At 48.9% G+C, this 14,389-nt stretch overlaps 1 protein-coding gene across 5 annotated transcripts in view; it reads right to left on the bottom strand.

Moving 5' to 3' along the window:
* Positions 1 to 10,523, bottom strand: part of LOC132389148 (C-type lectin domain family 6 member A-like) — a 102,724-nt gene extending 92,201 nt beyond the window's left edge. For 3 of the 5 annotated variants that reach the window (XM_059961604.1, XM_059961607.1, XM_059961608.1), the window contains exon 1: positions 10,345 to 10,523. The gene's annotated coding sequence lies outside the window, so the exon portion shown is untranslated. Of the gene's footprint in view, positions 1 to 3,879; positions 3,943 to 6,489; positions 6,604 to 10,344 lie in introns of those variants that run through there. The other 2 variants (XM_059961606.1, XM_059961605.1) reach the window with 2 other exon arrangements.
* Positions 10,524 to 14,389: the final 3,866 nt, after the last annotated feature.

The following is a 14,389-nucleotide window of genomic DNA, read 5'->3' as shown; positions in this document are numbered from 1 at the left end:
TTACACAGTGTCTTGAGGTAGAACAAGGTCAAACAATAACAGAATTGGAATTGGTTTATTATTGTTGACGTGTACCGAGATACAGTGACAATCCTGTCTTGTATATCGTTCACACAGATCACATCATTACACAGTGTCTTGAGGTGGAACAAGGTCAAACAATAACAGAATTGGAATTGGTTTATTATTGTTGACGTGTACCGAGATACAGTGACAATCTTGTATATCGTTCACACAGATCACATCATTACACAGTGTATTGAGGTGGAACAAGGACAAACAATAACAGAATTGGAATTGGTTTATTATTGTTGACGTGTACCGAGATACAGTGACAATCTTGTCTTGTATATCGTTCACACAGATCACATCATTACACAGTGTATTGAGGCAGAACAAGGTCAAACAATAACAGAATTGGAATTGGTTTATTATTGTTGATGTGTACCGAGATACAGTGACAATCTCACACAGATCACATCATTACACAGTGTATTGAGGCAGAACAAGGTCAAACAATAACAGAATTGGAATTGGTTTATTGTTGTTGACGTGTACCGAGATACACTGACAATCTTGTCTTGTATATCGTTCACACAGATCACATCATTACACAGTGTATTGAGGTGGAACAAGGACAAACAATAACAGAATTGGAATTGGTTTATTATTGTTGACGTGTACCGAGATACAGTGACAATCTTGTATATCGTTTACACAGATCACATCATTACACAGTGTGTTGAGGCAGAACAAGGTCAAAAAATAACAGAATTGGAATTCCATCCAGGGGTCTCTTAAAAGGCCCCATCGTATCTGCCTCCATCACCATTGCCGGCAGCCCCATTCCACACACTCACCACTCTCTGTAAAAAACTTACCCCTGACATCTCCTCTGTACCTACTTCCAAGCATCTTAAAACTATGCCCTCTCATGCTAACCATTTCAGCCCTGGGGAAAAGCCTCTGACTATCTACATGATCAATGCCTCTCATCATTTTATACACCTCTATCAGGTCACCTCTCATCCTCCGTCACTCCGAGGAGAAAAGGCCGAGTTCACTCAACCTATTCTCATAAGGCACGCTCCCCAATCCAGGCAACATCCTTGTAAATCTCCTCTGCACCCTTTCTATGGCTTCCACATCCTTCCTGCAGTGAGGCAACCAGAACTGAGCACAGTACTCCGTGGATCTGATCAGGGTCCTATATAGCTGCAACATTACCTCTGAGCTCCTAAATTCAGTTCCACGATTGATGATGGCCAATACGCCTTTTTAACCACAGAGTCAACCTGCGCAGCCGCTTTGAGCGTCCTATGGACTCGGACCCGAAGATCCACCCGATGCTCCACACTGCCAAGAGTCTCACCGTTAATGCTACATTCTGCCATCATATTTGACCTCCCAAAATGAACCACCTCACACTGATCAGGGTTGAACTCCATCTGCCACTTCTCAGCCCAATTTTGCATCCTATCAATGTCCCGCTGTAATCTCTGACAGTCCTCCACACTATCCACAACACCCCCAACCTTTGTGTCATCAGCAAATTTACTAACCCATCCCTCCACTTCCTCATCCAGGTCATTTATAAAAATCACGAAGAGTAGGGGGTCCCAGAACAGATCCCTGAGGCACTCCGCTGGTCACCGACTTCCACGCAGAATTTGACCCGTCTACAACCACTCTTTGCCTTCTGTGGGCAAGCCAGTTCTGGATCCACAAAGCAATGTCCCTTTGGATCCCATGCCTCCTTACTTTCTCAATAAGCCTTGCATGGGGTACCTTATCAACTGCCTTGCTGAAATCCATATACACTACATCTACTGCTCTTCCTTCATCAATGTGTTTAGTCACATCCTCAAAAAATTAAATCAGGCTCGTAAGGCACAACCTGCCCTTGACAAAGCCATGCTGACTATTCCTAATCATCTTAAGCCTCTCCAAATGGTCATAATTCCTGCCTCTCAGGATCTTCTCCATCAACTTACCAACCACTGAAGTAAGTTTCACTAGGCTATAATTTCCTGGGCTATCCCAACTTCCTTTCTTGAATAAGGGAACAACATCTGCAACCCTCCAATCCTCTCCTGTCCTCATTGATGATGCAAAGATCATTGCCAGAGGCTCAGCATCTCCTCCCTTATTTCCCACAGTAGCCTCGGGTACATCCCGTCTGGTCCCAGTGACTTAACCAACTTAATGCCTTCCAAAGCCTTCAGCACATCCTCGTCCTTAATATCTACATGCTCAAGCTTTTCAGTCCACTGTAAATCATCCCTACAGTCACCAAGATCCTTTTCCGTAGTGAATACTGAAGCAAAGTATTCATTAAGTACCCGGCCATCTCCTCCGGTTCCATACACACTTTCCCACTGTCACACTTGATTGGTCTTATTCTCCACGTCTTATCCTTTTGCTCTTCACATTCTTGCAGACTGCCTTGGGGGTTTTCATAATCCTGTCCGCAAAGACCTTCTCATGGCCCCTTCTGGCTCTCCTAATTTCATTCTTAAACTCCTTCCTGATAGCCTTGTAATCTTATAGATTCCTATCATTACCTGGTTGTTTTGAACTTTTCATATGACTAGATTTACAACAGCATTTGTACACCATGGTTCCTGTACCCTACCATCCTTTCCCTGTCTCATTGGAATGTACCTCTGCAGAATTCCACGCAAATATCCCCTGAATGTTTGCCACATTTCTGCTGTATGTTTCCCTGAGAACATCTGTTTTCAATATATGCTTCCAAGTTCCTGCCTGATAGCCTCATATTTCCCCTTACTCCAATTAAACGTTTCCCTAACTTGTCTGTTCCTCTCCCTCTCCAATGCTATGGTAAAGGAGACAGAATTGAGATCATTATCTCCAAAATGCTCTCCCACTGAGAGACCTGACACCTGACCAGGTTCATTTCCCAATACCAGATCAAGTACAGCCTCTCCTCTTGTATGCTTATCTACATATTGTGTCAGGAAACCTTCCTGAACACACCTAACAAAATCCACCCCATCTAAACCCCTCACTCTGGGGAGATGCCAATCAATATTTAGGAAATTAAAATCTCCCACCACAACAACCCTATTATTATTACACCTTTTCCAGAATCTGTCTCCCTATCTGCTCCTTGATGTCCCTGTTACTATTGGGTGGTCTATAAAAAAGCACCCAGTAGTGTTTTTTGAGAAACGACAGACGGACAAGCATGATGCACAAGATTATGTGCAGAAAGTGACAAACTTTGCAAATAAGATACATGAATTAATAAATAAGAGCATGAATTGGAAAGTCCTTCAATTTGAGTCTGTAGGTTGTAGAATCAGTTCTGAGTAATGGTGGTTGAAGACAGCTACACTGGTTCAGGGTACTGAGTGGCTGGAATGGCACGCCAGAGGAAGTGGTCGAGGTGAGTATATCAACGTCTTTGAGCGGAAAAAAGGTAGTGGCTTCGGCTCAGTACATCACGGTTAAAACCCTCCCAACCATTGACCACATCAACAGGAAACGTTGCCGCAGAAAAGCAGCGTCCGGCATCAGAGATCCTCACCACCCAGGCCACGCTCTTTTCTCACTGCTGAGCCTCAGGACTCACACCAGCAGGGTCAGGGACAGTTACTACCCCCCAAACATCAGGCTCCTGAACAAAAAGGGATAGTGACTCTCATTCTACTGAGAATCCCACAACCCATGGTCTCACTTTCAGGACTCTTTATCTTGTCATTTCATGTCCTCGTTATCTACTGCTATTTATTTATATCTGCATTTGCACAGTTTGTTGTTCACTGATCCTGCTTGCAGTTACTGTTCTATAGATTTGCCGAGCATGCCCGCAGTAAAAAGATCACAAGGCAGTCTGTGGTGACATGTACGTACTCCGATAATAAATTTTACTTTGGAAGAAGGAATGTAGCCCAGACAAGAGAGTGCTGATGGCCTTTGGGAGGTCCAACCCTGTTGAGATGGAGAGAGTCAACCTGTAGAAGTGCTGATGTAGAGAAGGACCTTGGGAATGAGTCCGCCGGTTATAGACGCTGGTGAGCCCTAACCACCAGGGATTCTGCAGATGCTGAAGTTCGCACAAAACTCTGGAGGAACTCAGCAGGTCAGGCAGCATCTGTGGAAAAGAGTGAACAGTCGACGTTTCAGGCTGAGACCCTTCATCAGGTCTGGAAAGTCAGGGTGAAGACGGCAGAATAAAGAGATGGGGGTGAGGGGGGCAGGGGAAGAAGGACAGCTAGAAGTGTCCTCCGTGAAGTAAGAACCCGGGAGCTGATAGGTGGAAGAGGCTGAGGGCTGAAGAAGAAGCAGGAATCTGACAGGGAGAAAGGGAAGGAGGTGGTGATGGGCAGGGGAGATGTCACGTTGCAGCTGAACAAGACATTGGTCGGACTCGGAGTCCTAGTCAGCTCTTTACAGGGTGTGGCGGCAATTCGTTCATTCAAATATTCATATACAACACGGGACAGGCCCTTTGAGGCCAGCAGGCCCCGGATTTAATCCCCGCTTAAACTAATCCTAACCACGGGACAACTCACAACGCCCAATTAACCTGCCATCCGGGATGTCTTTGGACTGTGGGAGCAGACCCACGCGGTCGCGAGGAGAGCGTGCAAACTCCTCACAAGCAGCAAAAGGAGGGCATGGAAGAGAGTCTCCAGGACGGGGACTGCAATGGAGAAACTGGGTCATTTAAAAGGTACTCGGAGAGTTTGGAAAGGTCTAGTGTGGCAGTTGGGACATGCTTAGGTGCCAACCTTGGTCAGGACCCTAAATGAGCCTAACACAATCAAGTGTGATTCACGCAGATAGGCCCCAGGGCTGGCGTGGATGAGGTTCAGAGTTCAAAGTGAATTCATTATCAAAGTACATAGGTTCATGTCACCATACACTATCTTGACATTCAATTTCAGAATCAGAATCAGGTTTAAAGTCACCGGCATACAGTGTGAAATTTGTTAACTTAGCAGCAGCAGGGCAATGAAATACAGGATAAATATAGGAAAAATAAATCGATTACAGTCAGTATTTATTAGTTACATTAAAAATAGTGCAAAAGCAGAAATAATAAGTGAGGTTCACAGGTTCAATGTCCGTTTGAAATCAGATGACAGAGGGGAAGAAGCTGTTCCTGAATCGCTGAGTGTGTACCTTCAGGCTTCTGTACCTCCTCCCTGATGGTAACAGTGAGAAAAAGGCATGCTCTGAGCGCTGGAGGTCTTTAATAATGGTCGCTGCCTTTCTGAGACATCGCTTCTTGAAGATGTCTTGGATATTATGGAGGCTAGTACCCAAGATGGAGCCAACTAACTTTACAACTTTCTGTAGCTTGTATGTTTAGTAGCACCCCCTATCCCCCACCCCGCATACCAGACAGTGATACAGCCTGTCAGAATGCTCTCTGTGATGCATCTATAGAAGTTTTCAAGTGTTTTAGGTAGCAATGCAAATCTCCTCAAACTTTTAATGAAGTACAGTCTTGCCTTCTTTCAACTGCTGGGACCAGGTTAGATCTGGACAGCCAGGAACTTGAAACAGCTCACTCTCTCCACTTCTGATCCCTTGATGAGAATTGGTGTGTGTTCCCTAGTCCTACCCTTTCTGAAGTCCACAATCAGCTCTTCGGTCTTATTGGCCAAACACATTCAACGTCACAAAGAAATACAATAGAATCAATGAAAAACTACACACAAACAAAGACTGACAAGCAACCAATGTGCAAAAGAAGACAACAGACAAAAAGATAATTAAATAATACTGAGAACCTAATGTAGAGTCCTTGAAAGTGATTCTGTAGGTTGTCGAGTCGCTTCAGTGTTGAGGTGAATGAAGTTATCCACCCGAGTTCAGGAGTCTGATGGTTGGATGGTAAAACAACTGTTCCTGAACCTGTGGTGTGGGACGTAACACTCCTGTACCTCCTGCCCAATGGAAGAAGTGAGAGGAGAACATGGTCTGGGCGGGGTTGGTCCTTGATGATGGATGCTGCTTTCTAGTGGCAGTGATGCAACCAGTCAGGAACCCGTCCACCGTGTTTCTATGGAAGTTTCTCAAGGGTAGGGTAGCGTTTAACACAACTCTTGACATTACCAGCGACCCGGGTTCAATTCCCACCACTGCCTGTGAGGAGTTTATACGTTCTCCCCGTGACCACGTGGGTTTCCTCCGGGTGATCCGGTTTCCTCCCACATTCTGAAGATCGACTGGTTGGTAGGTTAACTGGTCATTGTAGATTGTCCTGTGATTAGGCTGGGGTTAAATCAGGGGTTGGCTCAGAAAGGTCCATATTACGCTGTATCGCAATAAAATAAGGCTGAAGATTTAGAAGACATGCCAAATCTGTTCAAATTTCTGAGATAAGTGCTCTTAAACAAGGGGTTCCCAGCCTCTTTTCTGTCATGGAGCCTGACCGTTAATGGAACCTCTGCTCTCAAGTGACCCTTCCCTGCGCTGCTTCCCCTTTCCAGCCACATTCTTCCCCTTTACCTTAAATCTGGCCCGCAGTATCCCTTCGCATGCAGGGTTGCCGTCCATTACTCTCACACTTCTGGGAACACGTGTTGGTCAGGACCTCTCCTGTGTAGTGACTACTCCCAGTCAACCTCTGCCACCCTGTCTTCATCACCTGAGTGCTGATCCCTGAATAAATCACTCATTTTATCCAGCATTAAGGACTCGGGGCATGCCCTTTCCTCGTTACTACCAAGAGATACGTGAGCCTGAAGACCAATGCTCAGCGTTTCAGGAACAGTTTCTTCCCCTTCTGTCATCAGATTTCCGATCGGACCACGAACATTTCAGCACTTACTCATCGACATGCTGATTAACGTTCTCAGCGGTGGAAAGGGGGAACAGCTTTAACTTCCTGGGTGACAGCATCTCTGAAGATCTATCCTGAGCCCAACATATGGGGGCAATTGCAAAGAGAGGCAATGTTCCGTTAGGAGTTTGGACTGAAACCGATTGGTTCTTTTGTGACGTACCGTGTCACCGGGCGTGGGCGATCATGGTCTTTCCGCTTTCTGCAGAAATCGTTTGCCATCGCCTTCTTCCGGGCAGTGTCTTTGCAAGATGGCTGATCCCGGCCATTATCAATATTTCTCAGTGACTGTCTGCCTGGTGTCAGTGGTCGCACATCCAGGACTTGTGATATGCTCCAGTTGCTCATACAGCCACGTGACCCTGATTGGTGGGGTTAGGCTAAGCGGGTGCTACACCTTACCCAAGGATGACCTGCAGGCCCCGGAGGGAAGGAGTGTCTTATACCTCCTTGGGTAGAGGTGCATCCTGCCCCGACACCACTGTAGATTATTGAGAATACTTACGGTGCCCTATTGGTTTTGGCACTGACTAGGTAAAATTGGAAAGAACCAAAAGATTACTTTTAATGAATTAGAGATCTGATGTGTGAAGTTGACTGGCTTGAGGAAATGTTAACACTGAATTATTGAATAATGGTGTCCTTTGACTATGCATTGACCAGGATCAGTATGGAAAGAGGCAAAAGGTTATTTTGTAACAGCCTAGAGAGTTTTGATGTGTGAAGTTGACTGGCTTGGGGAAATGTTAACACTAAATTATTGAATAATGGTGACTATGCTTGGAGGCGGGATGGAGATACATCTCTATGAAAGGAGGTGTGAGGTGCTCCTTCCCTCCACTGGCCTCCAGGTCACCCTTGGGCAAGGTGTGGCACCCGCTTAGCCCAACCCCACCTCCCCTCGCCCCGATCAGGGTCACGTGAAGCCATGGGTGCAGGTTTGGTACGAGCGACTGGTGCCTATCACAAGAGTCCTGGTTACGCGACCGTGGACAACCTGAAGAGTATTGATAATGGCTACAGTCACCCACCCCGTAAAGACACCGCCCAGAAAGAAATGGCAAACCACTTCTGTAGAAAAATTTGCCAGGACAATCATGGTGACCATGATCGGCTACGTCACGCAACATGGCACATGGCGACGATGGTGGTACTGACCAGGTACAGTACATCTTTTAATGGGTTTGATGTGTAAAGTGGACTGACTGGGGGAAATGTTAACAGTAAATTATTGTGTAATGCTGTCCCATAGTTATACAGCTGACTATGGAAAGAGTCAAAAGACTGTTTTGATCAATTGGAGAGATTTGATGTGTGAACTGACTGGGGGATTATTGATGAGATGTAATATTGCAAAACTGAGGAGACAGATTGTGGATTGAATGCCTATTGATTGTGAGCGACTGGGGGTATCAGTGCCAGGTAATTGAGCACAGATTGTATGGACAAACTCTTGAACATTTAGTTTAGGAAAATATGATCAATAAATCAAACATGGATTATAGGGATTACTTCTTGATGTTACGTTGGGAATAATTATTTATTTAGTGACAAAGTGCATTAAGCCCTTACGACCCTTCAAGTAGCGTCACTCCTGACTTAAATCCAACCTAACCACAGGTCAATTTACAATAACCGATGAATCCACCCGGTACGTCTTTGGACAGTGGGAGGAAACCGGAGAACCCGGGGAAAACCCATGCATTCCATGGGGAGGACGGACAGAGACTCCTTACAGATGACACTGGAATTGAACTCTGAACTCCGACACCCCGAGCTGGAATAGTGACACGCTAACCACTACGTTACCATGGCAACGGACAGTAACGTGGATTGGTCTAACAGTAATTCCCAACTTGGATTAGCTTCGATCAGGAATTACATTGGAGATTAGTTGTTTGTGAATTTAGCAAATTATCTATCGTATACACTCTGTGAGTGTTCATTAATGCAAGTATGTAATCATCCAATCACGTGGCAGCAACTCAAAGCATGCGGACACAGTGAAGATGTTCAGTTGTTGTTCGGACCAGACATCAGACTGGGGGAGGAAATGTGAGCTAAGTGACTTTGACTGTGTTATGATAGTTGTGGCAGACTGAGAAGTTAGAGTATCTCAGAAACTGCTGATCTCCTGGGACTTTCATGTCTCCAGAGTTTTTAAGAGCAAAACAACAAAAAAACAAGCCAGTGTAGGTGAAAATGAGAGGTCAGAGGAGAATGGTCAGACTGGTACAAGTTGACAGGAAGGTGACTGTAACTCAAAACAACCACACATTACAATAGTGGTGTGCAGCAGAGCATCTCTGAACGCACGTCACAGCAGCAGACCACACTGGTTCCAGTCCGGTATCTAATAAAGTGACCACTGATTTCATATCTTATGGGGTCAAATACATGCCATAAAATGTGGCCATCAATAGGAGAGGGTTTGGTAGACCTGTTATTGACCGGGAACAGGCAGAGAGGCTGGTTATTGATCACCAAGGTTCAGAAAGGCTGGTTATCAATCAGCATGGGGCAGAGTGGCAGGGTATATTGATCAGAGAGGGTTCAAGTGGCAGGCTACCAATCGGAGAGGGGCTGAGTGGCCGGTTATCGATCGGAGAGGGGCTGAATGGCCGGTTATCGATTGGAGAGGGGCTGAATGGCTGTTTATCGATCGGAGAGGGGCTGAATGGCCGGTTATCGATTGGAGAAGGGCTGAGTGGCTGGTTATCGATTGGAGAGGGGCTGAGTGGTTGGTTATCGATCGGAGAGGGGCTGAATGGCCGGTTATCGATTGGAGAGGGTTCAAGTGGCTGGCTATCAATCGGAGAGGGGATGAGTGGCCGGCTATCAATCGGAGAAGGGCTGAATGGCCGGTTATCGATTGGAGAAGGGCTGAGTGGCCGGTTATCGATTGGAGAAGGGCTGAGTGGCCGGTTATCGATTGGAGAAGGGCTGAGTGGCCGGTTATCGATTGGAGAAGGGCTGAGTGGCCGGTTATCGATTGGAGAAGGGCTGAGTGGCCGGTTATCGATTGGAGAAGGGCTGAGTGGCCGGTTATCGATTGGAGAGGGGCTGAATGGCCGGTTATCGATTGGAGAGGGGCTGAATGGCCGGTTATCGATTGGAGAAGGGCTGAATGGCCGGTTATCGATTGGAGAAGGGCTGAATGGCCGGTTATCGATTGGAGAAGGGCTGAATGGCCGGTTATCGATTGGAGAAGGGCTGAATGGCCGGCTATCGATTGGAGAAGGGTTGAGTGGCCGATTATCGATCGCCGAGGGATCGAGGGGCCAGTAACCGACCAGGAAGATCAGGGAGAAGCTCCCTCCCCTGGACAGTACCCACTACCCTCAGAGCCTACTCCTCTCCCCGCCCTCTAATCCCTTTGTCCTGCCCTACGGCCTGCTCCCGCGGGCCCTCCAGCTGCCTCCCTCCCCTCGGTTGGGCGTCAGGCCCCAAGCCTCGGCCTTTCCCACCGCCGGCCACCGCCCTCACAGCCCATGGGTGGGGCGGGGCCAAAATGACGTTACCTCTTGACGTCACAGAGCGGGTGGGCGTCAGGCTCGACTACCAGATGGCGCGTCAATCGCCGGACGTCACGGGAGTGAGGCGGTCAGAGAAGGGTTGCAGGACGGTCCAATCAGAGAGGCGGTGATACGTCACGGGGACGGTGCGGGGGCAGGTGGTGGAAACTGGCGGTTAGATTTGAGAGAGGAGGCGGGGACGTCCCCAGCGTGCGCGCTGCGTCACCAAAGGACGATGACGTCATGGCGCTCAGGCCGCCGACTGGCGCGTCCCCTACCGGCGGGTGTGCTCTGCTAATGTACATCACAGTAACTGTAAGCAGGAGCAATCAAAGAGGGAGAATGACAAGATAAAGAGTCCTGAAAGTGGGAATCCCAGTAGAATGAGAGTCACTGTCCCTTTTTGTTCCGGAGCCTGATGTTTGGGGGGTAGTAACTGTCCCTGACCCTGCTGGTGTGAGTCCTGAGGCTCCTGTACCTTCTTCCTGATGGCAGCAGTGAGAAAAGAGCGTGGCCTGGGTGGTGAGGATCTCTGATGCTTCCCTGCGACAACGTTTCCTGGAGATGGTTGGGAGGGTTTTACCCGTGATGTACGGGGCCCAATCCACTACCTTTTGTGGGATTTTCCACTCAGAGTCATTGGTGTTCCCGTACCAGGGCGTAACGCAGCCAGTCACCACACTTTCCACCGCACATCTGTAGAAGTTTGCCCAGGTTTTCAATGACATCCCAAACCTCCACAGACTCCTAAGCAAGTAGAGGCACTGTCGTCCTTTCGTAAGCAATAATATTCAAATGATGGGTCCTCTGAGATAGTGACAGCCGGGAATTTAAAGTTACCGACCCTCTCCACCTCTGATGATTACTGGGTCATGGACTTCCCTCTGCTGAAGCCTACAGTCAGTTCCTTGCTCTTACTGACACTGAGTGAGAGGTTGTTGTGATGACACCACTCAGCCAAGTTTTCAATCTCCCTCCTGTTCCTGTTGGGATTTACTGACACTGTGTGAGAGGTTGTTGTGATGACACCACTCAGCCAAGTTTTCAATCTCCCTCCTGCATGCTGATTTAACACCCTCACTGATACGGCCCAGCACAGTGGTGTGGTCAGCAAACGTATCTGGTGTTGGAGCTGTCCATTACTCCACGGTCATGGGTGGAGCAGGGGGCTAAGTACACATCCCTGTGGTGCTCCTGTGCTGATGGGGATTGCGAAGGAGATGCTTTTGCCAATTTGAACTGACTGGCATCTACAGGTGAGGAAACCCAGGATCCAATCGCACAAGGGGTATTGAGGCCCAGGTCTTGGAGTTAACTCATTAGTTTTAAGGGGATGATGGTGTTAAATGCCAAGGGGTAATCAATAAAGAACCTCCTGATGTATGCTCCAGGGTTGTGTGAAGAGCCGATGAGATGGCATCTGCTGTAACCCTGGTGCTTCGGTAGGCAAATTGGAGCTGATCCAAGTTGCCATTCAGACAGGAGCTGATATGTTTCAACAGCAGCCTCTCCAAACACTTCGTCATCGTGGAAGTAAGTGCCACTGGGCAATAGACATTGAGGCTGGTTACCACTCTCTTTTCTTGGGCACCGGTACAGTCTGCTTGAAGCAAGAGGTTGAAGATATCTCTGAAAATACCAGCCTGGTGTTCAGCATGGGCCTTCAGTACTCAGCCAGTGACTCCATCTGGACCGGATGCTTTCCCTGGATTCACTCTCCTGAAGGCAGCTCACACATCATCTTCAGATACTGAGACCAAAGAATCATCAGGAGACGTAGGGTGCACAATGGTACCTCCCTGTTCTGGTGGGCAAAGTGAGCATAGAAAGCATTGAGCTCATCTAGAAGTGAAGCTCTGCTGTCCCTATGTTGCTAGATTTAGCTTTGAAGGATTTTACAATATTCAAACCCTGCCACAGCTATTAACCATCCCTCATTGATTCCAGTCTGGTCTGGAATCTCCACTTGGCTGGTGAGATGGCTTTACGGAGATCATACCTGCACCTCTTGTAGCACTCTTCATCTTCAACCTGAATGGCTCAGAGCTGGTTCTCAACAAATTCCAGATTTCACAGTTCATGAGGGGCTTCTGATTGGTGAAGACCCCGAACGATATTGTGGGGACACACTCAACTACAGCTGTTTTAATAAAATCTTTTCAACCTTGGTGTAGTCATTCAGATCCTCAATTGTTTGGAATCAAATGACTTTGCTGCAACCCCCCCCCCCCACCCCTGCTCAACACTACCCCTGTCCCACAGCACTCCACATTCGTCTATCCTTTGCTCCGTCAGATTTGCAAAATATCTCTCCACTTCACTTTGACAAATACAATACTGGGAGTGAGTGAGTGAGTGAGTGAGTGAGTGTGTGTGTGTGTGTGTGTGTGTGTGTGTGTGTGTGTCTGTGTGTGTCTGTGTGTGTGTGTGTGTGTGTGTGTGTGTGTGTGTGTGTGTGTGTGTACACAAGACTTTTGCACAGCACTGAATATACAGAAAGGTGGCAGAAAAAGGCCAGCAATACTATGAAGGATTTTGTTCACCCTGCTCGTGAATTGCTTGTCCCATTCCCATCAGGGAAGAGGCTCCTTGCCACATCCATGCCAGGACTCAAAAACTGTGATATTGTAGCGGTGTGCTACAAGCAGCGCTAAAATTACGACACGGAGTCGGTAACTGCAGTCGAAGGAAAAACTTTATTCGAAAACTTCAGCCTCACTTTTAAGCCTCTGTCAACCGGCCCCCCATGGCGAAGAGGCTCCAAAGCTCTGTGCTCGCAAACCCCCGTAGGCTATCTAATTGTGAGTCGGTTCGGATACGCTAGGAAATGAGGCGCTACATAACCCCCCCCCAGAACCGGCGATACACCCCCCAATGTCCACAGCCTGGGCCAGAACCTGCTTGGGAGGTCGGCCTCTGCGCCGAGGCGCCGGAAACTCGGCCGGTTGCGCCAGGTCCACATGGGCCGGCTTGAGGCGGTCCACCGTGAAAACCTCCTCCTTCCCCCCAACGTCCAGCACGAACGTGGACCCGTTGTTCCGGAGCACCGTAAACGGCCCCTCGTATGGCCGCTGCAGCGGTGGCCGATGCCCGCCCCTTCGTACAAACACAAACTTACAGTTCCGTAGGTCTTTGGGTACGCAGGTCGGGTGCCGCCCATGCTGTGAAGTGGGTATGGGGGCCAGGTTACCGAGCTTCTTGCGAAGTCTGCCCAGGACTGCAGCGGGTTCTTCCTCTTGCCCCCTCGGGGCTGGTAGGAACTCCCCGGGGACGGCCAGGGGCACGCCGTATACCAACTCGGCCGACGAGGCGTGCAGGTCGTCCTTGGGCGCAGTGTGGATGCCGAGAAGGACCCAGGGAAGCTCGTCCGCCCAGTTGGCTCCTCGCAGGCGGGCCATGAGGGCCGACTTCAGGTGACGGTGGAAACGCTCCACTAGCCCGTTCGACTGTGGGTGGTAGGCAGTGGTGTGGTGCAGCTGAGTCCCCAAAAGGCTGCCCATAGCTGACCACAGGCTGGAGGTGAACTGGGCGCCTCTGTCGGAGGTAATGTGGGCTGGTACACCAAAGCGGGATATCCAGGTGGCGATCAGGGCTCGGGCGCAAGATTCGGAGGTGGTGTCGGTGAGCGGGACCGCCTCTGGCCATCTTGTGAACCGGTCCACGATAGTCAGGAGGTAACGCGCTCCGCGCGACACTGGCAGGGGGCCCACGATATCCACATGAATGTGGTCGAAACGCCGGTGGGCAGGATGGAACTGCTGCGGTGGGGCTTTGGTGTGCCGCTGCACCTTGGCCGTTTGGCAGTGCATGCACGTTCTGGCCCATTCACTAACCTGTTTGCGGAGTCCGTGCCAAACGAACCTGCTGGAAACCAGCCGGACAGTTGTCCGGATGGAGGGATGCGCCAAGTTATGAATGGAGTCGAAAACACGTCGCCGCCAGGCTGCGGGGACGACCGGACGGGGCTGGCCGGTGGCGACGTCACAGAGTAGGGTCCTCTCACCTGGGCCCACGGGGAGGTCCTGGAGCTGCAAACCAGAGACTGCAGTCC

The sequence above is a fragment of the Hypanus sabinus genome, unplaced genomic scaffold (genome assembly GCF_030144855.1).
Source record: "Hypanus sabinus isolate sHypSab1 unplaced genomic scaffold, sHypSab1.hap1 scaffold_483, whole genome shotgun sequence".
In the NCBI taxonomy this organism is placed as follows: Eukaryota; Metazoa; Chordata; class Chondrichthyes; order Myliobatiformes; family Dasyatidae; genus Hypanus; species Hypanus sabinus.
Note: the sequence above shows the minus strand (reverse complement) of the source record. Positions and strands in the feature narration are given on the sequence as shown.